The sequence below is a fragment of the Pteronotus mesoamericanus genome, unplaced genomic scaffold (assembly GCF_021234165.1).
Source record: "Pteronotus mesoamericanus isolate MK-2021 breed Mesoamerican mustached bat unplaced genomic scaffold, CSHL_Meso_final contig_182, whole genome shotgun sequence".
NCBI classification, from domain to species: domain Eukaryota; kingdom Metazoa; phylum Chordata; class Mammalia; order Chiroptera; family Mormoopidae; genus Pteronotus; species Pteronotus mesoamericanus.
In genome coordinates this window covers 20,301,883-20,329,176 of record NW_026555078.1, presented here as the reverse complement: position 1 = coordinate 20,329,176, position 27,294 = coordinate 20,301,883, and the positions used below count along the sequence as shown (strand labels likewise).

The 27,294-nt window shown below is 41.5% G+C and overlaps 1 protein-coding gene across 1 annotated transcript in view; it reads left to right on the top strand.

The window, feature by feature from the left end:
* Positions 1–1,895: 1,895 nt before the first annotated feature.
* Positions 1,896–27,294, top strand: part of SIPA1L1 (signal induced proliferation associated 1 like 1) — a 312,113-nt gene continuing 286,714 nt past the window's right edge. The window contains exon 1 of the mRNA XM_054567334.1: positions 1,896–1,911. The gene's annotated coding sequence lies outside the window, so the exon portion shown is untranslated. The remainder of the gene's footprint in view (positions 1,912–27,294) is intronic.

The following is a 27,294-nucleotide window of genomic DNA, read 5'->3' as shown; positions in this document are numbered from 1 at the left end:
GGGAACGGAACTGAGACGTTAGTTTTGTAGAGCCAAAAACATAACTGTGGAGCAAAAACTTATATTCTAAGCTTTTTTTCCAGGGTAGGGTGAAAGAAACGTTCGGATTATTGCGTTCATCTCAGACATTAAGTAAATATCTGCTATGTACCAAGCCTGTGGAAGGGCTGAGAATACCAGGATGAATCAGGCAGATCCTCAAGGAGCCCAATCCAGTGGTGGTGGCGGCCTGACTTTGCACAAGGGGTGATGGGTGGGGAAGGAAGAGAGAGGCAGGGTATGGAGGGGGTGGGAGTTGAAGGACGATATTGAGGGGTGGTTGAAAAACTAAATGTATGTATGGTAGAAATTTAAGGGTACAGATATGCGCAGGCTTCTTTGGCAGAAATCTGCCCCAGAAACTCTTAAAAAACAATTAGCCTCATTTGCCAGATTTGGCCAGCTATCACGACGTCTTCTCTGAGTCTGTCTGAAACTCCTCCACAAGCTTCTAGCTCTAGCTTTCCCCACCATTAGGGCGCCGGGCAAGGGAGGGGGCAGGCTGAAAACTGCACCCACGTTTGCTGCCTCTGCTCTCTGCAGGAGACAGGAATCCAGGGCTTTGTCGTCGTCATAGCAACTAGGAGTTTCCGCGGTCCTCCACCTTCCTCCAACTCCTTCCACTTCCCCTGTCGGCTGGGCAGAGCTGACACTTCTCTCGCGAGATTTGCGCGCACTGCTCGAGCAGCCTAGCGGTGATCTCACCCGAGACCTGGGGAGGGGGGTTGTGAAGGAGTGGAAGGAATGGGGCGGGGAGGGGAGGGACGGGAAGGGCGAGTGCTGCACCGCCACCGCCGGCAACTTTGTGAACGAGTTCAGTGCGTGCGTGAGCGAGTGAGCGAAAGTCAGTGCGGCGCTGAGTACCCGGGAGAAAGGTCCTCGGGGAGGGCCAGGTCTGGGCTTCCGAGGCCGCCCCCGCCCCCCACCCCGGCCACTCCATCCTCTCCTGCCTTCGTGGCTCCCTCCCCATTTCCTTCCCACCACCGATCTTCCCGGGCCTTCCTGCCCCCGTCAGCAGTTACCTGTCCCCTCCCCCACTAGGCACGCACCTCTCCTTCTCCCGGCGCCCACCTTGGAGCTCTGGACCCCCGACCCCCAGGCACCCCGCACTCGCTCCCTGCGCCGGCCGCCCCCTCAGGTCTTTCTCTTGAGGGTGGGGGCGGGATGGGGGGCGCTGAGTATCCGAGGCGGCGCGAGCGGGGACCCGAATGCCCAGACAATAGTTGATGCCTGGGGACGGGGCACCTCCGCCCCCTACTCAGCCAGGAACGGTCCCCCAGCCGGCTGCTCTCTAGTCGGCATTCCGGGTTCCCCTAGGAGTCCGGCTCGGGAGTTAGGCTGTTTCGCCACTGCCTCCCCAGGGCCCCTTTCAGCTCGGCGCCCTCCCCAGCCCGGCCTCGCCGCCTGCCGTTCTCTGCGGAGGAGGCGAGTGAGCGCGCGCCGACGGTGTACACGGTTTCTCTTTCTCCCCAGGGAGAGCGCGCGGCGGAACCGCCCGGGACGCGCGGCGGCCCCGGGAGGCCGGGCCCAGCGGTAAGTGGCTCCCGCGCCCCGGGTCCGGGCAGGGGAGAGGGGATGCAGGACTGTTGACAGTCCTCACCCCATTTCTGGCCGGGATTCGGGTCCAGGACCCGGAGCAGGACACCGGGAGGTCGGTCAAAGTTTTATTTCCGATTTGGTGGCGTGCAGATAGCTCAGCCGGGCGGGGGCGAGTCCGAGCTGTGCGCGCGCGCACCTTGGAACCCGAATCTGCACAACTATTTGACTGGCGCCTGCGGGAGAGGCTGGGAGACCGGCGCCGCGGTTGGGGTGACTGCGCCCACTCTGCTGCTCGCGTCTTCACTGGGCGACCCTTTGCTTTCAGTCACCTGGGTGAGCGCTTTGCACGCTGAGCTAGAGGGGACAGGCCGAGAGGTTTAATCGTGAGATAGAGAGAAGAGCAGTTCGGTGCTGCGGGTGGTTAATTTCTCTCCTGGGGGTCTGGGGGGGAGTGAAATTTCGGGATGCTCTAACCTGCTGCAAGTACACCGCAAGAGGGCTGGGGAGGCGTGAGGGTACTGCAAAAAGAACTTTTCCTCCCTCGCCCCATCTGTTTCCAACTTCCCTCCTGGCCTTAAAGAAATTTGCGTGGCTCTTTATCGCTCCCCGACATTTCTAGGAGGACAAGTAACCGTGTTGGGCAGGTTGAAATTTCATCGGGATCACCATTTGGAAAACATATAGACAAGGGAAATGGCTCACTTTCAGGGAAGACGTTTAATTGAGTCGTTGGTATTCGTTTTGAAGGGAAGCGTTTGGGGACTGCTAGCTCCTAGACGGTATTTACCTGATACTTATTTTTCTTGACGGGAGGCATCAGCCACTGAAATTGTTACTCCCTGCCAAACGATTCTATTTCTAAACTGTTACTACCTGCTAAGATTCTATTTCTAAACTGAGAGCCAGTGATGCGATGCAAATTTCAGAGTAAAGGTGTGGACTTTCATCAGGTTCCAGGTCTATCTGGATGAACTGGGGTTGCAGTTTCCTCTATAAAACAAACCTTTCATGTTGAAACTCTGACTCAGACTCTTAAAGCCATTGTTTTTATACTAGTACTCCTTGGGAATTAAGTGTCAACTTTCTCTTATTTTCTCATAATGGGCTTTTCGTCCAAGGCAAAGATTCTCTGACTTAATCTTTTGGAAAAGTACAATATTAAGTCCTATGGAATCAATTCTCTGTAGCAGTATTTTTTATTTTATATAATCTTGATTTAATGACTTTCACTTTTTACTTTTTCACTTTTCAAAAGCTGCAATTAAGCTACTTTTACGAAGATGGAACAAAAAGCTGATGGGAGTAATGTAGAACAGTGGTAATAACAGTAGTTTCAAATAAAAGGTTTACATAAAGCAGTTTATGGTCACTGATGTCTCTGACTATTAGATGACATATCAGTTATTAACAAGAATATTAATATTAAAGCATTTTCCCATGGACTAAATTATTAATACCAAAGCATTAGCAATTAACAATGCGTTTAAAACGACTTGGGTGATGATTTGCACATAATGGTTAGGGGCAAAACGAGAGATTTTGGGGGATGAATGGTTTCATGTGGCTGACAATTTATTTTCTTATCTCATTATGCTTAAGTAAAGGACTCTTGAAGTTGACTGTATCATTAGATTTCTTTAGCTGACTTGAGAGAACAAGTTTGGCAAGTGGCTCAAGACAGTCAGTAGGTGTTGCTGTTAGCTTCTCTGCAGTTGCTGGTACTGCTCCTTGAATGTGAAATTGAAATTGTAGTGCAAAGAACCTCGAGCTGAAGCATCAGGCAGTGTTAATAGTGACTCGATTGTAGAACTCCATTGCACATTTGACTTGAACTCTTGATAATAATTCCAAAGCACCTCATTGAAATTGTGTATTGAGAGTCTTTTAACTTTATACTTTCACTAGTCTTTTCTGGCTTTTGTATTTGCTTTTGCTTTGAATTACATGTTTAATTTTGGTGTCTCTCCTACCCCCCCCCGTACCCCCTCCCGTTTTAAAACAACTTTTTAAATACCACCTTGTAGTAACTTCATCGAATTCATAGATGGAAGATTACTTGAGATTAGCCATTCAGTAGACTTTGGGGGATTTTAGTTGATTGTGAATTGAGATATGTATTTCTTGAGTTTGCAGTTTGAGTTCAATACATGGCCGTTTTCTATCTCTTTGAGCTGTGAAGCACGAGTATGAGAAGAGGTGGAACAGTTTAAGAGTACAGATTCCCTGAATCTTTCCCATTAAGGGAAAAGAATATTGTGTTAATGATAACATGGTTATGTGTTTCCTGTCCTCACTCTCATGTTATCATTTCTGTTGGTCCACAACAGTGCACAGGAGAAGTTTGAATAGTCTGAAGATTTTCTGGTGACATTTCCGATTTGAGCCTTTTGGTTCACTGATGAAATCGGACTTTCTCTGAGGGAGACAAATGGACTCATCCCCATTATTGTAGAGTTAGAGCTCTGATGTAGCAGGTGTCTTCCTTCCTTCTGACTCAAATCACACAAGGTCATATCTCAAATTCAGACATATCTCCCCCCCACCCCCGGCGGCCCCCCTCCTCCCAGTAATATCCCTATATTCCTAATCTCTTGAGAATTATGGTGAGTCAGCCAGGATTTAGTGAAGGCATGCTCTTGTTGAAAGTGTGTTCCTGGCTTTAAGGAACGTCTTTGCAGTGGGGCCATTTATCGTAACCCTTCCTTGTTTGGTGTTTTAATACCCTGATGCTGCATAAAGGTTTTGCATAGCAGGCAATTATTTTTGAATTTTAACTTATTTAAATTAATTTTTGAAATAATTTAAAAATAATTTTTTGAAAAATAATTTTGAAGTAATGAAATACTAAAATATTTGTTCTCAAAGGTCTGGGCTTGAATTTTCCAGCTATGAGATCCTTAAAAAAATAATTGAACATTTTTCTGAATTGTCTTACTGGAAAGCTTTGTTTTTTTTGCAGAGATGGGCATAATATTTGCCTCACAACTTTGCTGCAAAAATTGTGTGACAGTACTTTGTAAACCCTAAAGTCTTATTTGCCATTGCATTTGCTTCCTTTCTGATGAACAGATTCGTAGATTGTTGGAGCTGGAAGGGGTTTTGAGCAAAAATCATTTGGCCCATCTTCCCCATTTTGCAGATAGGTAAACTGACAACCAGAAAGTTGAAGTGATTTGTTGAAGGTTATAGAGCTATTCAGTGATCAGGCAATTCATGGAAGGCAGGTTTTCTGAGGTAAGTGTACCCCCGCCCCCCACCGTTTCCTGTTTTTCTCCCCCTACCTTAGAGCCTATTATGTTAAAATTTGTTTACTACTTTTTTCCCCTTCGCACTTAAGTGTTCAGTGTTCATTAAATGTCTAAAATGAGAACAGTAAAACTTAAGGAAACAAAATCTACGTGAAGATTGAAAAGCTATGAAAACAGCATTGATATAGTGTTTGGTAACTAAGCTTTAGTTAGAGTTACTCAAATTACAAAGTTATGGAAAAAGAAATTATGAGTTAAAGTATTTACGTGGTAGAGCCTGTAGGCTTTTTTTTTTTTTTTAAAGGAATCTTTGTTGGCTCAAAGCACAATGTACTTGTATGTTCTTTAGAAGAAGCCAAACTTAATTTATTCCAGTTTACCCTTTTCTTCCCTTCTTAAACTCATTTCTCATTTGTAAAAGAAGTGGTTGTATCTTCCTTATTCCTGGGACAGTGGCAACTTTTAGATTTTCTCTCTCAGCTCTTTGTAGGGGGAAGGGGGGGGAGGGCAGGGGGTGGGGGTGGAGAGGATCAATCAGGTGGAAGGATAACTGCCCAGAAAACAGGAAAATGTAGGAACTTCCTGTTGAGAACAGGACTGATTTATATAGCACTATCCTACCTTCCACTGGGGTAATCGGAGCCAGGAGACAAGAAACATTCCTGCCAGTTGGGTGACTGCCCTTTAAATAAGGGCTCTCCTCGTTCCAGAGATGGTTCGGCCTCCTGTTATTCCTTCAGTGCTCACACAAAACTGTGTCTTATTCTACATACAGACCTACTTAACATATGGGTGTTTCACTATCACTTGAGCTTGGCAATTCAACTTTCTATCCACTGCACTTCTACTTTTTTAGTATAGGAAATAAATTGGCCTCATTGGTATTTGGCTTTTTGTTTTTTCCTAAAAAAACAACAACCCCCCCCCCCCACAAAACCCAAAATGTAATAAAACAAAGCCTATGTACTCACATTTCTATGGCATTTTGTTTTTCAAAGGTTAACAGTTTATCCTTGAACAATATGGGTCCACTTATACATGGATTAAAAAAAAAAAAACCCACTGTGAATGTATTTTGTCTTCCTTATAATTTTCTTAATAATGTTTCATTTTTTTCTAGCTTACTTTATTGTAAGAATACAGCATCTAATACATATAGAAAAGATGTGTTAATTGGCTATGTTATCAGTAAGGTTTCTGGTCAACAGTGAGCTATTAGTAGTTCAGTTTTGTGGGAGTGAAAGTTATAATCAGATTATTGACTGCACTGGTCGGGGGTGGTTGGGGCCCCTCACCCCTGCATTGTTCAAGGGCTAACTGTATATGAGTTAATTATGCTTAGATGAAGCTCATCTATTCTTTTGATAGGCTCTTGATGAGCCTTGGAGTGAGTCAGAGAAACCTGAGTGAGACTCCCTTTCGTTTGGCTCTCTTAAACACAGGTGATTTGAGTGAGAGATGGACTCAGGAGTGTGTTAGGGTTTGTGATCGTAAGGGGTTAGACAGTTTATCCGGTGTATCTTTTGAGGGTAGAGGCCAGTCCACATCCGTTTTCTCCTTTTATTCGGGCCTGGGGAGAGTAAGGTAAATTCAGTTGCAAACAGATTGTGAATGTTTTCTTGGAGATCTAGAGAGAGGTGACACCCAAATGACACAGGGGACTGTCAGAGGCTTCCTTAGTTGGACGTTCGTGAATAGCAGTGCTTGGTGGGTGTGCCACTGACTGGGTCAGGGGAAGCTGTTTCTCTTTGCCTCTGGAAGTCTGTGCTGAGAATGTTCAGCCTTTAGATTTCTCATTTGTTACTTGTCATGTTGCACTAAGTTCTCCCTTTAATTAGGATTCTGGTATGCCTAACTTTAAACTGTGGGAAATGGGCAATTGCATAATGTTAGATTTCCCTTGTTCTTCAATTCGGGAGAGGCAGGGGGAGAATGCATGCTTGTTGAAGAATGCCAGCTTGGAGAGGGAGAGTTACATTTGTACAAACTCAGGGGTCACCCAGAGGCAACTTGAGCAGACAGGACATCCAGCCGTGGCGGCCACTGGATTCCTTTTTCCTCTCCTCCCTGAAAGCAGGCCCAAGCTAAATAAATGAATTTCACAGAGGCAGTAGTGAATTTTGGTTATTCCTCTTTCCTCTGTCTACGTTTCCCACAAAGCCTTTTACCAAAGCTTCAAGTGTAGTCATTGATTGTTTTTTGTGGTTCAGCATCTTGTTTCCTTTTAGAATGAATTCTGAACTTCTCAGGATAAAGCTATTGAGAAATAAAAAGCAAAAGGCTATATGTTGAACAATGATGTTCCTATAATCAAGACTTGACTATAATCAATGTTTTTTACTTTGGCTCCTCCATTATTTTTCCATAATTCATTTTTTTCATATTCTCCATTGTTTGCCTAGGTAGGAATTCTAGTTTGAAATGTTGTGAGATCCTTGCATTTCCTCTAACAGTCTTAATTCCCAGAATTGGTTGACTATTTGTATTTAGAAGTTTATTTTCAGTTCTTGATGCTGGCAGAGAAGCAGCTGATAATTAAACTGTGGTATCTATCGCACCCTTTTAAGAAGAGAGAGTACTTATAAGGAGATGCATCTAAGATAGGTAATTACAAATTATTAGAATGTCCTAAAATTTTCACCCAATTTGACTAACTTTTATTGCTTGTTTCACTGGTGTATACTTAGGGAAAAAAGGGAAAAGCAGTATTTTCCTTTCTTTTCTTTTTGCAAGAAGTGTAAGGCTGTGACTTGTTAGAACCACGCTACTTTTCTTTTGGAGACTTCAGAAACACATGTGCTCGGCCTTGAAATGAGGGTTAGTGTGTAAGTCGATTTGACTCCTCCCTTTTCCCAAGCCATCCATCCTGCTGGCTGTGCCAGTGAAGACCTCAGAAGTTTCTGCCAATATACTTTGCCAGAGCCTAACTTCTCAGTAGCTGGCATTTCATGTGTCAAGAGAGTGTACTCTGTGTGTATGTAAGTTTGAGGTGGGGTTTGACTCCTGGCTCAAGATGTGCCCTTGGAAAACCTGTTAGGAAGCCTCTTCCTGCCTGACCCTGAATGTAGCCCCTAACCCGGTGTCTTCTCCAGTTTGAGAAATGCCTGTGATTCTTCAAAGAGTCTCAGTGTTACTTTATTTTTAAAATTAGGATCTTAGTGCTGATCCTTTGTAGTAGGAAATGAGGTATAATAATTGCAGATCTAAACTGTTTCAGCAGATAAATGATAGGTTTTGGGGCGCTATGCAATTCACAGAAAAGACTTATTACAAGTCCAGGAACCTCAGCCTAATAATTGCATTTAGCCGAATTGTTCTGCAGGCCATTTTCAAGGTATGTTTAAAAATAATGGTTTTCAGTGGCCGGGGTAGGATGTGTTTGGGGGAGCAGTGAGTGCTTGGTGGAGAGGGCAGAGGATCGCAGTGAACGCTGGGGCGTTTCTCTGGGGGAGTGTGCTGGGTGAATTGGTGGTTTGGAGAAACTCAGTAGGTGGTTCTGCTAGGCTTCTCTCCCACCCAGTTGAGAACACAATGGCTTTTATACCATTTTTGGATCTGTGCTTGACAATAAGATAAATGAGTAGTGAGCTTAAACCAGAAAGCAACTGCCTGGGGATTGTGGGAACTTCATGTTGGATGAGTGAAAAAGGGGCCTCCTATCCTCTGTACCTTGATTAAAAAAGACAAAAAGACAACTTGGAAGAACTTTGGAGATGACTGTCAACAGCTAAAAGGACCAGGCTGCTTAACCCCTGCAGCGGAGGTAGAATGTGTAAATCCAGTTGGAATTCCATATTGGCACGTTTTTTTTTTATATTGGGGTAAAAAAGCACATAACATAAAATTTACCATATTAACCATTTGTAAGTGTACAGTTCAGTAGTCTTAAGTATATTCATTTTGTTGTGAAACAGATCTCCAGAATGTTTTTTATCTTGCAAACCTGAAACTATACACATTAAGCAGCCTTCCATTTCTCTGTCCCTCATCCCTGGCAACCACCATTTGACTTTCTGTTTCTATGAATTTGAGTATTTTAGATTCCCATATAAATGGGATCATGAAATATTTGTCTTTTTGTGGCTTATTTCACTTAGCATAATGTCCTCAAGGTTCATACATGTTGGCATGTGACAGGATTTCCTTTCCTTTTAAGGCTGATGCATGCTCCATTGTATGTATACACCACATTTGTTTATCTCTTCATCTGTAGATGGATATTTGGGTGGCTCCCACCTCTTGATTATTGTAAATAGTGCTGCTATGAAGATGGGTGTACAAATATTGATATCTCTTTGAGACCTGAATTTCAGTTCTTTTGGTTACATACCCAGAAGTAGGATTGCTGGATTATGTGGTAGTTGACTATTTTTAATTTTTAAATAAATAAACTCCATACTGTTTTTCATAGTGATTGCACCATTTTACATTTTCACTGGAAATGTCCAAGACTTCTTATAACTTACAGCATCCTTGCCGACACTTTACTTTGTTTTTTGATAGTAGCCATCCTAATGGGTGTGAGGTGATATTTCCCTGTGATTTTGAATTGCATTTCCCTGATGATAAGTAATATTGAGCATCTTTCATTTGCCTGTTGGTCATTTATAATCATCTCTGGAGAAATGTCTATCCAAGTCTGCCCATTTTTAAGTTGAGTTATTTGATTTTTTGTTGTTGAGTTTTAGCAGTTCTTTGTATATTCTGGATATTAACCCCTTAACAGATAAATGATTTGCAGATATTTCTCCCATTCTGTAGTGTGCCTTTTCACTTTTTTGATTACATCCTTTGATGCATGAACGTTTTTAAGTTTAGTGTAGTCTCATTTGTCTACTTTTGGTTTTGTTGCCTGTGCTTTTGGTATCACATCCAAGAAATCATTGCTATGTACAAAGTCAGGCTTTCCTCCTATGTTTTCCTCTAGGAGTTTTATAGTTTTAGTTCTTACATTAGATCTTTAGTACATTTTGAGTGAATTTTTATACATGGTGTAAGGTAAGGGTTTACTTTCATTCTTTTGCATGGATATCCAGGTTTCCTAGCCCCATTTGTGGAAGAGACTGTGCTTTCCCCACTGAGTGGTTTTGGCATCTTTGTTGAAGACCAATTGAACATGTGAGTGATTATTTATTCCTGGGCTCTCTATTCTGTTCTACTGGTCTGTTTGTCTTTATGCCAGTGTCACCCAGTTTTTTTTTTTACATTAGCTTTGTAATATATTTCAAAATCAGGAAGTATGAATTGTACTTTTAATTTATGCTGTTGTAGGGGTTGAGTAATAGAGAAGTAATAGGGAAGTGAACAATAGAAAAACCAATTCAAATAATTTTCCATTTTCTTGAGGGAACTAGACACACTTAAAAAAATGAGGTAATGTGATTTAAATGGCAGAATGTATGTGAGGCTATCAATTGGCAACTAGTGTAGTAAGAGCTGTGGGCTGGCAGTTCCTAGTTAACAAGTGCTTTCACTGATGTTAACCTAGTTAACAAGTGCTTTCCCTAGTCCAGTGGCTTGGGAAAGCTTCAAAAAGGTGATGGACCTTGAATTGATCTTGAAGATTGGATATGTACTTAAATGTGTATAAATACCCACTACCATCTGTGTCAGCTGCATCACAGTGCTGTAGGGAAGTCTTTAGGGAAAGCCTCTAGTAGTAATCTCAAGATTTTCAGTGGGATCAGTTATATGAACTGTCCCTTGTGATATTTTTTTCCATGACATTATATTGCCTTTCCTATTTCAATCCAGTAGTTTCTGATTTTTCATATCTGCTCATTGAATAGCAATGAGCACATACAAAGATAGAATACTTAGCCACATCACTGTTTTAATTTGTACAATGTGCAAAATACCAGAAAATTAACCTGTCCTATGGGATATATTGAAAGAGAGAGAGTGGAGCCAGAGCAGCGGATTGAGTGGCTGCTTTGATAACTAATTTAGGATACTTAGGAGTTACTTTCTCACCTTCTTAATAAAACTGTGGGGACAGTTTGGGTTGGGTATATTACTGGAAGGGACATGTAGTAGAATTTCGGTGGAGAAAAATTGTAGTATGCTTACATTTGGTAGGCCTATAGTAGAGAGTTATTTAATGGTGACCAAATGAGTTTATGTTCATGTGGGTAGGTCTCTAGGCAGTAACTCACTCATTTATCCCATAAGTATTTGTTGACTTCCGACTTTAGGTCAAGGTGGAGGCATAGATAAAACGCCTTGCCTCCTCTCACAACCACAGCAAAAATTACAACTGAACTACAAAACAACTATCATCCGGAATTATCAGAAAATCAAGTCGTATGGAAGTCCAACAACCTAGGAATTAAAAAAAGTCACATTCATCCATCTAGATGGGTAGGAGACGTGGAGATGCGAGATGTGGAGACAGGGAATCAGCGGTCCCACAACCATGTGTGGTAGATAAAAATTGGGAGGGGCACTTTGGGAGCAAGTGATCCCAGCCCTACACCAGATCACCCAGTCAGGGTTCCAGTGCCAGGAAATTAAGTCCCCAAAACTTTTGGCAGTAAAAACCAGTGGAGGTGGGGGCAGTTGAAGAAACTGTGGGAGTCTCAGGCATCTCCTCTTAAAGGGCTCACAACAGACTTAGGAATGCTGACTCCCTCCCCCTCTCTGGGCTCCAGGACTGGGACAGCAGCTTGAAGGGCACCAGTGGCACACGGGGAAAAACTGAAGTGTCTGGCATCAGGGCGAGAGCTCGGGGACAGCTTCCTCCTGGACAAAACTCCAGGGACCAGACAGTGGCCATTGTCCTTCTTCTGAGCCCTCCCCCACACAGAGCCACAGAGCAGAGACACCATATCTGAGACTCCATCGACCTCATTCACACAGGTAATCGCCCTGGTGATTACCCAAGGCTCTTCCTCATCCAACTTACAGGTGTGCTTTTCTGCAATTGGCCACACTACTACAAGAGGGAGTCACAGCACTTCTACCTAATACATAGTAACAAACACAGGGAGACAAAGAAATATGGCCTAAATGAAAAAACAGAACAAAACTCCAGAAAAAAAGAGCTAAACAAAATGGAGATAAGCAGTCTGTCAGATGCAGAGTTCAAAACACTGGTTATTAGGATGCTTAAAGTGCTCATTGGGTACTTCAGCAGTATAGAAAAGACCCAGGAAGAAATGGTTTATACTAAGTGACATAAAGAAAAATTAACGTGGAATTAACAATGGAGTGGATGAAGCTGAGGATCATATCAATGAATTGGAGCATAAGGAAGAAAAAAAAATTCAATCAGTACAGCAAGAAGGAAAAATAATCCAAAAAAAATGAGGGAAGTGTAAGAAGCCTCTGGGACAACTTCATGTGCACCAGCATTTGAATCATAGGGGTGCTGGAAGGAGAAGAGAAAGAGCAAGAAATTAGAAACTTACTTAAAAAAATAATAAAAGAAAACTTCCCTAATTTGGAGAAGGAAATAAACACATACAAGCCCAGGAAGCACGGAGAGTCCCAAATAAGATTGATGCAAAGAGAACCCCGCCAAGACACATCATAATTAAAATGCCAAAGGTTAAAGATAAGAGAATTTTAAAAGCAGAAGAGAAAAGCAGAGGGTTGCCTACAAAGGAGTTCCCATAAGATTGTCAGCTGATTTCTCAAAGGAAACTTTGCAGGCAAGAAGGGACTGGCACGAAGTATCCAAAGTGATGAAATGCAAGGGCCCTACAGCGTAGATTACTCTATCCAGCAAAGCTATCATTTAGAATTGAAGGGCAGATAAAGTGCTTCCCAGACATGGTGAAGCTAAAGGAGTTCATCACCAAGCCATTGTTACATGAAATGTTAAAGGGACTTATTTAAGAAAAAGAAGTAGATCGAAACTATGAACATTAAAATGGCAAAGAGTTCATAACTATCAGCAATTGAATTAAAAAAAAAAAAGCTAAGCAAGCAAGAGAACACAAACAGAATCATAGATATGGAGATCTTTTGGAGGGTTATCAGCTGGGAGGGGTAAGGAGGAGAATGGGGGTAAAAGGTGCAGGGATTAAGAAGTACAAATTGGTAGTAGGTACAGGATATGCAGGGAGATGTTAAAAGAAAGTATAGGAAATGGAGAAGCCAAAGAATTTATATGCACAACCCATGGACATGAACTAAGGTGGGGGAGAGGGGAGGGAATTGCTGGAGGGAATGGGTGTGTGGAGGGAAGTAAAGGGGGTAAAATTGGGACAACTGTAATAGCATAATCAATAAAATATATTGAAAAGAAAAGATAGATACATGGTTTCTGCTTTTATGAGACTGTTTCTCTTCTAGGGATTATTGTGGTTCTTTTCAGTGTTCTGTCCTCAGTTGCTGGAATTTTAGTTTTTTCAAAGGCCACATGTGTTACTTCTTCTCTAAAACAGTTGTAGTTATTTATTATGACAATGGCCTTATATTAAATATTCTTTGTGTAGAGGAAGAAAGAAACACTAGATAATTCTGCCTTTTGGTTTCCAAGGAGATATATCTTGGCTAAATTTATTTTCTCAAGTGCTTTTCTAAGTAACAACTAAAGGAAACTGGCTTTAATGAATAGTGGCTAAGGTTTTCCTGAGGAACCGAATAAAGTTTTTAAATCTTGGTTCTCCTTTCATGCCTGCTCCAAGAGAATCTAGAAACCTACTTTTGGCTAATTCCGGATTTTTCCATAGTCAGATCTTAAAAGAGCCATATACCCTTTTCTGGTCTTTTTTCATTTGCTCATTTGTTCGTTCGTGTAACAAATTTTCAGTGTGCACTTATTATATACCAGGCAATATTTTCATTTGCAAAGGAAGAAGATTGAGGGTTGAATTAAGTTTCCCTAAAGGCCAGCTGTTAAAAATTCTGTGAATCATTAGTGTGGTTTAGTGCGATTTGGGGCTTTTTGCAGATAGTAAAAGTGTTTTTCAAAGAACTACAGAAACATAAATTTGGAGTTTTTGTTTTGAACTCTAAAACATTTTAGTGAGAAAATTCTATAATGCTGGATAATTTTAGCATTAGTTTCACGCTCATCTGAAAACAGTCAATGTTTTAACTCAACTCTAAGAGACTTTCCTTGTGTTTTTGGAAGAAAGCAGGTCTGAATTTAACCTTTCTGCTGTTAATTGTAACACCCTAAAAACTTAATTCCTGTTTCAGATGATTGCTGTAGTCTCTGTGTGGGAGATTTAGAAATGCTTCTCACCCTCTTCTAGGTGCTCAGTTCTGAATCTTTTAGAGCTTGTGTCACTTTGTGTGTGGTAGTCTTGAGATATGGCGATATCATGTCACTGAATGCAGAAGTCACACTGAAGATATGACAGCACTGTGATAATTAGCCGGCAGTTGCCATGCTGCCAAATATGTGATATTCAGATAACCCAGCCTGAGTTTTTGTGGCTTTATAAAATGATATTTTCATTTTAATCTGTTAGAAATTCAACAGAATATTGTTTATGTGTTATAAGATTCAGTTACATAAGGTAAGACTTAATTTTCTCTCATGTGGATTGTTGGGCATTGGAAATCTGGTCTCCTTGTCATTAAAGAACATTGGGAGATTTATTGTAGTCTGGCTCGAATTTGGCCATTTTTCTTTCATTTACTGATTAGCAACACTCATTGAATACCTCCTAGATAGCAGATCCTGCTCTCATCCTGGATATATGTCCCGCAGTGAACAGAGTGGGATAGAAAGCCACTAGATGGTTCAAAGGGTTTTGATCTGACATATTTTTAAAGGGCAAAACTCTGCTGTGTACAGAATGGAACGAAGCGGGGCGGGGGAGGCAAAGGTAGAGATGGAAATGGAGATATTAGCGGGTAGTAGCAATGATCTAGGCGAGATGTGATGATCGCAGTAGTGGAGGCGATGAGAAGTGGCTGGATTCTGGACATAACCCAAGTCGGACTAAAGTAATTCACCAACAGTGTGATGATATTGAGTGAAAAAGAATGGAGTCAAGGATAACACAAAGATTCTGGCCTCAGCAACTGGAATCATGGAGGTGCCATTTACTGAAATGGGGAAGACTGGAGGAGCAGGTTTGGGTGGGGAATTCAGAGCTGATTTGTACATGCCGGGTATGATACACCAGTAGATGCGCAGGTGGAGAAGTCATGTTGGCATCTGCGCAGGTCTGTTCATCTTCCTGAGCTTCAGCTTTCTCATTTGTGACATGGGGAAAGTATTTGCCCTTCTCAGGATTCTTGAGATCAAATGAGGAAAAAACGGTAAAGGTTCCAAAGTTATGTCCTATAGTGGTAATATAATTTCTGGAAGGCAGACTGTTACCATCTTATGTACTTTGTGGTCTCTTCTGAGCTACTTAACTCATAGGACGGAATGTATTGCAGACAGTTGGCATGTGCCCTCCAAGGGTGGGCTTTCTCTCTGAATGCATGGAAAAGCTTTCTTGGATCATTTCTGTGATTCCTGGGCAGCTTCTGGGAGAAATTGTTACTTTGGGTCCTTCCAGGGTGTCATGGACTTCATTTTGTGTGTAGCCACTGGAGCACTACATGTGTGGCACCAGACTTGCCCCTTAATAAACAGAGTTTCCGGTGAATGTGATTTTATTTAGGCGGGAGGATATTGTAGTAGGAAAACAAACAGGCCCTTTCCTTTGTCAAAGTCTTTATTATTTTAGGCTTTCCATAACTTACCTCTGTTAAAAAGTAAGGTCTCATTGGTCAAAATTATTGGGGAGACCACTCTCCATGTTTCTCGGTTGAGAAAGACCTATTTATATGAGTGTATTCCTAGGTGTTTTGATTGCTTAAAACTTTGTTATAAGCAGGGGAAATATGTATAATATATATATTTGAACCTCCTGAATTAAAATTTAAGATACAAGTAAAAATGTTGAAAGCATCAGTCTTATATTTCAATAGGTGGTATTTTGAATTTATTAAATGTTTTTCCGTAGAGGTAGTAATATAAATAGTTGTATCCTTAAAATGTAGTATTTGTTGATAATTGATTTCTTCCCAACAGTGAGAGGTTGCTTTAGGAACCTCTTCAGTCAAGAGATGTGGTGCTGGTTCTTGGGTCTTCTCATCCACGAGGCAGTTTGAGCAGAAACAACACGACCGCTTTTTCTTCGCTGCCCTGCTGGTTTCATCATCTGTCCACGAGAGCGCCTTTCAGCCCGCGCACTGCGGGAGGCACAGTGTGCAGCTCCTGGCTGCAGTCCGGCCCTCTTTTCCCTTAGGCTGCCAGATAGAAAAGGACAACAGTCAACACAATGATAGCCGCCCAGTGGGAATGAATCAAAATGACACCTGTTTTCTTGTCACATGAGCAAAAAATACATTTTTTGGTGTCTTGCAGAATTTTGGTCATTATTTATGTGTGCCATGAGGTGAAAAAGTTTGGAAATTGCGGGATCACAAGATTCAGTTAGGCATCGGCTCTATGTGCTCAGTGCAGGTTATATGACTTAGAAAGTGAAGTTTGTGCCTTTGAGTGCCTGACACATGTTGATGAGTAATTGACAGTCGTTGGGAACTCTAAGTAAGTATTTTATGTGTTTAGTGGAAAGAGAGCAGCAGTGTTTTTAATGAGGGAATGTGTCAGGGTACCAGGAGCTATGTTTGTCAGTAGATGTGGTGGAGGCAGAAATTATTTGCGTTGTTCTCTGGTACCTTGCGAATGAGGACATCTATGTTATGGTTTTTGTCACATCTCGAATTCATAAAATAGATTTACTGATCTGCTCGGTAATTGCGGTTACATAATCTCCTGCTTTTTCACTGAATTGGCTTACATTTTATTTCAGCTTCTAAAAAACTGAACCGTAGGTCTCTAGAATAATGCCAGTTCACATAATTGTTATGGAAAAACCCCCATGCCGTTGTCTTTGCTTTTGTAGTACATATTAGAATATTTAGACCAATCATGAGAAACAATTTCGAAGGAATATATATATTTAAATTTCAATCTTTTCCAAGCTTGTTTCCCTCTAGAAGGAATACAACTTACTTAGACTTTCTAAAATTTTTAAAAATATTTTCCAAATCATCTGATGGTTTTTATTTGAAGTCTAATAGTCATTTTTATTGGGGAGATAATCTAAGTTTCTTAAGTCGCAGTACTTATTTATGCACTCCTAATTTTTTTTATAGCACCTTTATTGAGTTATAGTTTACTTACTATTCAGTTCCCCCATTTGAAGTGTACAAGTCATTACCTTTGAGTACACTTATAGAATTGTGGAATCATCTTCATAAACAATGTCAGCTCACCTTCATTATCCAAAAAGAAACTTTTGCGGTCACTCCCATTTCTCCCCAGCCCCTCTCCTTCTCGCCATTCCCATCCCAGGCCACACTAATCATCTTTGCATTTCTGTGCCTAGTCTGCTTGTTTCATGTGAATGGGATCATGCAAGATGTCGTCTTTTGTGATTAGTTTGTTTCATCTAGCTCTATCAAAGCACATTTGACTTTTTTTTGTAAGAATTTTAACTTTGTTGGTAAGGTTACAGATTTCAGAATCAAAACCAGATACTCCCTGTCTGCTGACACAGAAACTACAGCTTGTGCTGGCACTGGGAAGTAGCAAAGGCACATCACCACGTGTGTTTGTAGAGTGGGGAGTGAACTTGGAGGCTTTCCTAAACAGAAGAGCCACCCACGTACCAACCCACGAGTGCCCTCAGCACACCTGGGCGCACAGTTGCCCTGCCTCTGCTGCCCTCAGCATGGTCTGCTTCTTCCTTGGACTTCCCAGGTACCTCTTAGAAATCATCTCTGAGTCTTCTCTTTCTTTTTTATCTTTGGTCTGGTCTGGGACCAAGCTTGCCACTTTTTCTTCTTTCGAATTGATTCTTGTTTTCGCCTTCTCCTCTTGGTTTTATCGGCACCATCGTAGCACAGACTTTGCTTTTCTGTCTAGGTGGCTGTAGCAGTCTCCTTTCTGACCGCCTTGACACCTGATGCCCTGTCTCCAGCCCATCTTGTCTGATTATTTCTAGTGTGTCATTTAGGTACAGGTGCCACCCTGGAGGAACTAAAGTGGTTCCAGTACCTCACCACACTCTCACACTGTCCTGCTTGCTTTTGTGACCTTTCTCTTGGGTCTCTCCTTCCTTGTGTATCTGATTTCTTTGGCCTTTTCAGGACTGTGTCTCTGCCTTCATATGCTGGGAAAAAACTCAGAAGGAAAATCATCCACTGTCAGAAGAGTTGAAAATCTCTTCCCAACTGTTGTGACTTCCTTTGAGCCTTTGTTCATTTTCAATTTTAGTTCTGTCCATTAAAACAGTTTGTGAAATCTACTAAGTTCCTTACTCATAGCTTTATCTCTTCCCCGCTTCCCCACTTGTGATGCTGCTTATCCTTGTCTTATCTCCTTATCCCCTCTGATGCAATGCCCGCTCCTGAACTCTAATTTTATCTGTATCTTTCTCGTTCTTCAAGTTCCACCTCCTTCACTGATACCTTTCTCCCTTTTCCGAAATGCTGTTGTACTGTGTTGTATACTTAAACAGCTTTGTATTTAATAATTAATGCATGCCCTGGCTGGTGTGGCTCAGTGGACTGAGTGCCGGCCTGCAAACAGAAAGGTCGCCAATTCGATTCCCAGTCAGGGCACATGCCTATGTTGTGGGCCAGGTGCCCATTTGGGGGTGTGCGAGAAACAAGTGATTGATGTATCTCTCGTACATGGATGTTTCTCTCCCTCCCTTCCTCGTTCTCTAAGAATAAATATATATGAAGTAATTAATGCATGATCCATCAAGAATGTTTAACCTGGAAAAAACTCAGAAGGAAAATCATCCACTGTCAGAAGAGTTGAAAATCTGTCATATGGAAGGAGGTGAGATTATCTTTGTCTTCTCAGACTCCACAGGGTAGGATAATGAGTAAACACAGATATTTGAATGAGCACCAGAAAGAAATTTTCTAGTAGAGCTGTATGCAGCTATGGCAGGGATGCATGGGCTTGATCATTCTGGACAGGGTCATTGTAAGGGACATTAAGATGGTTCATGGGGGCTCAATGACATTAATAGTTCTAATGGGGTGCATTTTAAGTACACAGATTCTCAGCTTTTGGAAAGTCTAGACTAAGCAGTCTGTGAGGCCCTGCTTGGAAACTTTAGAGACCCTATGAGTGTCTCATTTGTGCCAAATTTATTGAGAGCTTGTGTGTGTGACAATGTAAAGCTGTGGGTTTTGGCTTCAAAGGACCCAGATTCAAGGGGGGAATGAAGAAGACAGGTACCATATGATTTCTCATCAGATAGATGTGGGTTCTTGGAGGATAGGGACCATTTTTCACTTTATGTTTATTTGCCCCAGAGGAATGGGCACATTGGCATTTATTCTCGGGAGGTGAATCTGCTGTTTACTGGTTTATCCCTTGTTGTAAGGCCTGTCCCTTATGTTCTTTGTTGTTTTCATAAAGCTTAATTTCTTGATTGAGATGGAGCCGCTCTATCTATAGTTGCTTCATGGCCGGTTCAGCCTTTTGACTTCTGTTGCTTCCTAGCGATAAAATTAACATTGGCTATTATTTATTGAGTATCCAGTGTGCCAGGCACTTCATGTGACATCATTGCCAATCTTTATACCAATGCTTTATAATGCTTTGTAGGCATTAGGACTCTGAATGGGAGCCAGGATGTTGAGTTCCTGCTATAGAATTTCTTGTTATATTAACATACATTGCAGCAGCTACTGAGTTGAGAAATGGTCTAGTGCAGTCATCTGTTGGGACTAGTAGTGGCAGTCATGTTTTAGCTGTGTGCAGAGAATGCATCTTACTGTTTGGAATGCCAGAAAGCCTGTCTACATAGAATAGGGAGCAATAATCATCACCCTGTTGGTTAACTGGTAATTCCTTTTAAACACTGTGCCACACTGATGATAGAAGCTCTCTATCCGTTTCTCTAATGAAAGCCTAGTCTTACTGGTAGATTTTTAAAATTGGGTATGCATTTTATCATTTATCTTTGTTGAGCCACAGAGGAGAGTCGGGGACTGTTTTGTTTTTTGTTTTTTGTTTTTTTTCCTATTTTCAGTGATGATCAGGATTTCCCAGAACTGGCACATGACCCATTTGGCATGTTTTCCTCCTCTATGTGTTGTAGGACTTTAGCCTGTCAAAGTGACTTCTAGAGTGCCCAGTTAATAACGGTCATACATCTCTTTCCCTGAACTTTACCAATAATTAATTCTATGTTAATGTCTTTATAATACCACTTCATTTTTTCCTTATGAAAGTCCTGGGAAATAGATATCGTCAGCATTTAACAGACAGCGAAACTGGAGCCAGAATGGTTAGTTGCTTGCCTAGCTTTCAGACTCCCGTCTGTTTGTATTTTTCCAAAGGTTGGCACAGGAGTGACGCCATTCCTTTTAACTTCTCTCACCTCCTATTGCTGGCTTTACTAAGAAAAATTAAGTGGCAGATGAGTAAACTTTTAGAAGGTGAAGAAGAGCAAGTATCTCAGATTCTTAGAGAAAATTCTTGGGTAATATATTTAATTTTCTTACTTCTAGGGGAGTCAAGGTGATGGTAGTCGCTGAATGTTTTTTCTGACCAACTGAACTTAGCTGTGATCTGGGAAACAACTTCACGATGGGCTCCCATGTGTTAGAGAAGTTCAAGGGCCGGAGTTGCAGGTGTTTCTACTACAAATCGCTAGATGAAATGTAAATATTTATAATTGTGACGAAGTAAATATAAATCTCCACAGAGGTTGTGATAACCACAGAATGTTTTTTCCTAGTAAGACTACCTTCACTTTAGTTCCCAACTGAAGGCAAGACAGGACATGTGAGAAATATGTATTTTGGGAGAAATACTTTCTTTCTCATCTTGCAGCATGGGTTCTGTTATGATATCATCCTGTTGTTGAGTTCTGGCTATGGCCCTAAAATCATGCTGCCATCAAGTCAGTATCTGCTTTGTTTTGAAATAAGTGTCTTAAGAGTCTGCGAACCTATTAGAAATACATAGATGCTTAAGGAGAGATTAATGAACTGAAGTTAATTGAAAATACAAAACAGGTGTAAGATCAATCTTGGCAATCAAGTGTGCTTCTAGCACATTTCAATTCATCCCACAGAATTGAAGTCTCTAGTAAAAGTTAACTTAGATCAGGGTGAAAAAAGAACATTTTTACTACTTTAATTTTTCTACTGTATTGTGAGCTTTGTGGGTGTAGTAAATCTATTACACCCTTCTTTACACTCTATGCACAGGTCATTTCTCCAAACCAAATATTTGAGACTTCTCTTTTCTAAATAAATTCTCAAGATTTTCTGGTTTGGCTTACTAGATAAGGATTTGGTGGCCTGATAACATGGTTGGGGTGGTTTTATCTTAATCTCCTATTTGCTTTAGTATTTAGGCTTATTATTTAATCCTAAGAACAGAGATTAATTTTAAAGACTATTGTTAAACTTTGGTGGCTGACCAGGGCCAAAGTGCGCCTTCTAAATGAGGCAGAGAGCTCGGAGGCCATTTAAGGAATTCAGTTCTGTATGCCCTGTATGGCAAGATGCACAAGGATCTTAAGTTTGTTCACCGTCCTGTTCTTGGTTGACAACTGCAGCAGTGAGTCACCTTGAGCAGCTCACTCTGTCTTCAGGTTGCAGTCTTTCATGTTTAACTGCTTTGATTGTTTGAGAGCTCCCTTTTCAATAATGATAGACACTTGAAATAATCTAAGTCCATTAAGGGCATGCCCCATTCTTACCTTGGTCTGCCTGCCATCAATCGGTCGGCAAAGGCCGTTTTTAAATACTACCTGAATAGTCATCATTCACCCAACAAAGACTTATTGAGCTGTTTTGTGCCAGGCGCCTGCTGTGGTGAGCACTGTGCTGGGTGTTGTGCAGAAGCTTCAGCAGTCCTTGTCACAAGATGTTTCTAGCTCATCAGGCAACTTGGGAAGAATAGAGGAAAATGTTCAGCAGGAGACACAGGAAATAATTTAAATATATTGTCTACTTTCTTTTTATTATTATAAACACATTGCATAAGGCTTTGTGGAAAATTTGGAAAATAATAAAAAGTATGAAGAAGAAAAGAGTCACCCATCCCCCTATCCCCCAAGGAATACCATCACCATTAACATTTTCATGCCTCCCGTGTTTTAAAAATGGCTTCTAAAGATAAGCAAAACACAGAGACCTGTCCAGTAAAAGAGGGCTTTACGGTGAAATTTGATGGGGAGAAGAAAAGAGGTCCCTGGAAAGCAGCAGTGTTTGCTCCATGGGGGACCGTGACATTGAACATAGTAGCCTTAGAGAAGGGTTTCTGGGATTTCTCAGGAAGAAAATATTGGAAGCAAAACCAGCAGCAGCATTGATCTTAGATTTCTCTGTGCATAGTTTCCTCATTACTAGTGTGTTGTGTTCTAAAACTTTGTGAAATGGTAGTTGGCATTCCAGTTGCTTCTCTTGATCATTAATTACATTTTAATCTATTCTAGATGAGTAAGACAGAGCCTGCCCTTTTAGGACAGGATGTGAGAGGTGATTTGCAAATGGCGGTACGTCCACTGCATGTCTGTGGTTTAAGGCTGGGAGAGTTCATAACAGAAGCAAGAAAAGAAACAATTTTATTTTTGAGGGTCTGTTATGAACTAGCACTTTTTTTTTTTGGTATATTGTCTTATTTTCATAGTGAGTATTTGAGGAAGGGATTTTCCTCATTTTTCTAATTTAGATTTAAAAAAATGGATTCAGAGGCTGAGTTGCTTGTCTGGGTTACCCAGTAAGTGGCAGGCCCTGGGATCAGAGACCTGGGATCCATTATACTAGAGTGACCTCAAGCAGTTCCTTAATCTCTATCTTCTTTTTAAAGACAGGGACAGTGGTGATGCTTAACTCACAAGGCTATTGTCACCATGAAATGAGACGCTGCATGTAATGCCCTTCCCACAATTTGGATTCAGTACCCGTAGATGGAGCTCTTAACGGTGTTAGCTGGATGGCAGCACACACAGTGCCTGGCATAGAATAGATGTCTCGTAGGCGTCAATTACCCAACCTTCCTTCTTAAAAGCCTCACAGCTTTTCAGTTTTTTAGTCTTTTTCTCTTGGATTTTTAAAGACTGACTGAATGATACCCTTCCTTTGGGTTGCAATGGTGGGTACTTGGGATTTGTAAGATGAAGCTCATCTGAATAGACAGGAAAATCCCATCTCATCAGAAGCCGTCTTTGAAAGGTCATCCTGAACATTTTCCCTGGGTGTCAGGTGGCGGAAATCTAGGGGTATTAAAGCTAATTGCTGAGATGGGTAAGAGGGAAGGGAGCAGAGGGAGGAATCTACTTGGATACTTTGCTGTCTTAATTTGCTACCTGCCAGCCTCAGCAAGGAATGCCCTGTGGCCAGGCTTGGCTCAGGTGTGTAACAGCGAGCAGAGGTAAAGCGAGCAGAGGATGGGTACTTATGTGGCAGTCACCTGGTTCTCCTTGCATACTTGTGTGTTCACAAACAGTTCAGTCGACAGTTTGTTGAAGCTCTCCTGTGTTCAGGGCACTGTTAGTCTTGGGACCCAAAGGGAGCATCCATCCTCATGAGAGCAAGCCAAGTTGACAGACAAGCAACAGAAAATTACAACTGAACTTTTAAAGTACCAGGGGAGAGGGAAGCTGGGGGCGCTTTGTCAAAATACATTAAAATTACTTTTCTACATTTGCTCCTCCTATTAGACCTTGATGGCCAGGACTGTGTCTTTTGCAATTTTGTATTCCTAGAGCCTAATCCTAAGTGCATCCCTGAATAAATATGTATAAGTTCAGAGCTGGCACAGGAATAAGGTAGTTTATAAATGGTGCATTTCAACTACTTGTATATTTGCGGAAGTTGCAACCCTATAAACGGAGACACCTGGCTTATTGGTAATTCTAGCTTTGGAAGATAGAAGGTGGGAATTGTGACTAAGTGATTCATGACGAGAACTCTGGATGAAAGCGGCTATGTCACCTTGGGGTTTCTTCGTGATGGAAGAGAGTCTTACGGCCTAGATTTTTAGAAAGAGATTTCACAAAGCTCAGAGAAGACAGGATACCTGCAAGACCAACAGAAAGATAAAAAGGAGTATGGTTTCATCCCGATGGGTGGGAAGCTTCAAGAAACAAAAGTTGTGACTGCACAATTCCAGGTGATATTAATAAGCCAAAATGGGGCCCGCTTCTGAGGAAGGCGGCCCAGCTGTCAGCGCCATTGCAGAAGAGGCCGAGTCATGGACGTGGACGGCGGGGTGGTGATCGGCGGGGAGAGGGGAATAAGAAGGGGCTGGAAGGGGGCTGTAAAGGGAAAACTATAATAAAGATTGGATATTAAAAATACAAAATAATAGCTTTATTGATATATAATTCACATACCATATAACTAGCCCATTTAAAATGTATAATTCAATATTTTTAGTGTAATCAGCCATGTGCAACCATCACCACAGTCAATTTTAGAATATTTTCATCACAGAAAGAAACTGCATGCCCTTTGGCTGTAGTGACAGCCCTCCCCGCAGACTTAAGCAACCACTAATGTACTTTCTGTCTCTATAGATTTGCCTATTCTGGATGTTTCATATAAAAGGAATCATAGTATGTGTTCTTTTGTGACTGACTTCTTTCACTCAGCATGATGTCTTCAAAGTTCATACATGTATCAGCTCTTAATTTTTATTGCCTAGTAATAGTCCACTGTAGGGATATATAACATTTTGGCTACCTATGAGTTGATGGACATTTGGGTTGTTTTCACTTTTTGGGTATTAAGAATAATACTTCTATTTATGTATAAGATTTTGTGTGCACATGTCTTCATTTCTTGTGGGTATACACTAGCAAACATAGTACAATTGCTGGCTTATGTAGTAACTATGTTTAACCTTTTGAGGAACTGCCATATTGTTTTCCAAAGTAGCCGTCTCCTTTTGCATCCCCACTAGCACTGCGTGAAGCTCGCAGTTTGCCCACATCCTTGCCAACACTTGCTGCTGTACTGGTTTTTCCTTTTAGCTCTCCTAATGGGTGTGAAGCAGTACGTCGCTTGATTTGCATTTCCTTTTTTTAAAAAATAAATTTTAAAATAAGTTTGAAATAAACCATTCCTTTTGTAATAATTTATTTTCAATTACAGTTGACATATTAGTTTCAGGTGTAAAACATAATGATTAGACATTTATATAACTTATGGAATGATCACCCCCGTAAGTCTAGTTTCCATCTGACTCCACACATAGTTCCCACGATATCTTTTATTTCCTTTGCTATACTTTACATCCCTTATCCCCTTGACTGTTTTTATAACTGACAATTTGCGTATCTTAATCCCTTCCCCATTTTTATGCATCCTCCAACCCTCCCTCCCATCTGGCTGATTTGCATTTCCTTAATGACTAATAATGTTGAGCCTCTTTTCATTTGTTTATTGGTTATTTATATGTCTTCTTTGGAGAAATGTCTATTCAGATTCTTTTTGCTTTCAAAAATTAGCGTTTTTATTATTGAGTGTAAGAGTTGTTTAAATACCCTAGATACAAATCTTTGATCAGATATGTGATTTGCAAATATTTTCTTGTATCCTGTGGGTTGTCTTTACTTTATCAGGAAGCCAGATTTTAAGTGGTGCACAAAATAGAGAAGGGCCCATAGTAAGCATGGGAGCAAAACAGTAGGCTGCCCAGCCATAAATGTTTATAGAGAGGTTACACTGAGGAGGACCTATGGCTTGTAGGAAAAAATTTGAAATTACCACAGTGATTAAAAAAATCTTTTAAGTATTGTACACATCAAATGCACAAACCCTGAATACGCAGCTCAGCAGATTGTCAGACAGTCAGTACACCTGTGTCATCGCCCTGCAGGATCAAGGAAGAACATTACCAGCCCCCCAGAAGCCCTGTGTTATATTTCTGCGGTCACTAGCTGTCCTTCTGCCTTTAAAGTAACCATTCTTTTGACTTCTAACACCATAGATTAAGTTTTACAAACATACAGAAAAGTGCAGAAAGCATAGTATACAGTGGGATAAATTTTTACAAAGTGAATATATTTGTGTAATCAGACTTAGATAGGTACTGCTAGCCCCTCAGAAGTGCTGGGCAAAACATTCTCTCTCACCTATGAACACTACAGTTTAGTGATTTGAGCCACATTGTGAACTTGATATTAATGTGATCATGCCTAATATCTTAGTCTGTTTCTGGCTCCTTTCCCTCGATGCTGTGTTTGTGAGGTTCATTCGTGTTCTTAGAAGTATCTGTGGTTTATTTATTTTTGTTGCTGTAGAGCATTCTATGGCATGATGCCACAGTGGTTTCCTGTCTGTGGCTGGTGAATAGTGCTGCCATGGACATCCCTGTGTATGCCTTTTTGGTAAAGACATCTGTAAGGGATGTAATTAGGAGTGGACTTGCTGGGTCCTGTGGTATGTGTGTATTCACTTTACACAGTAGACACTGAGAAACAGTTTTCTGAAGTGCTTTGTACCAGTTTATATATCCATCAGCAATATATGAGAGCTCCATATTCTTGGCAACACTTGGTATTGCCTGCAATTTGATTCAGCTGTTCTGGTGGGTGTGTAGAAATATTCTATTGTGGCTTTAATTTGCATTTCTGTGAAAGACTAATGCAGTTGAGCACCTTTGCATGTTTACTGGTCACTTGATTCCACTTTTTGAATGGAAATATTCTATTTCTTCATTGTGATGGTGAGAAGTGGTTGAATATGGACATGTTTTGAGAGTAAGGCTGACAGGACATGCTCAAGGTCTGGAAGGGGGGTTGGTGGTGTCAAACCAGACCTTGGTTCAGCAACCTCAGTGCTTTAGTTCTGGCTAAGAAAGAATTCAGAGGCAAGACTCAAATACCAGGAAAATTTTATTTAGAAAGTCACAGAGGTAGAAGAAGTGAAGTATAGAAGATATGGGCTATGCACGTTACAGAGGCAAAAGAAGGACCCTTGGAGCTCAGGAGAAAGAGAGGCCAGGAAAACGTGCCAGAGGCAAGCAGGTGGGGAAAGGCAGGGGTGTGCTCCATAGAGAGAGCCCCACTGGATCCTCCTTCTTGAGGGTATTTGGAGGTCTCAGAGGAGGATCCCAATGGACTATTCATCAGCTTTCCAGGTGTGTCCTTTCAGGGTCGTGGTCTCTACCGATTGGTTGGTGCCAGAGCAGAGGGTTATTAGTCAGTGCTGCTGGTCCTCATGTCAGCCATGGCATTGTTTGGTTTTGCTGTTTTTCTGGGCCTGGAGCTGAAACACAACCGAGGCCCAGATGTTACCCCTAGGTCTTAATGCTTAAGGGAGTGGTCATGCAAGGGCCCACGTGGGAATTTCATGCAGCCACTCTTCCCCTTGGCTTCTTGTTCCTCTTCTAAGGGTGTCTACCACGTGACTAGTGACATGCCAGGGGAGGAAAGGTCAGGGGAGAGTCTGAACCCCATGACCAGTGATCTAGGGGAGGAAAAGTTACCCTGGGGATGAGGTTCTTGTTTTCCCA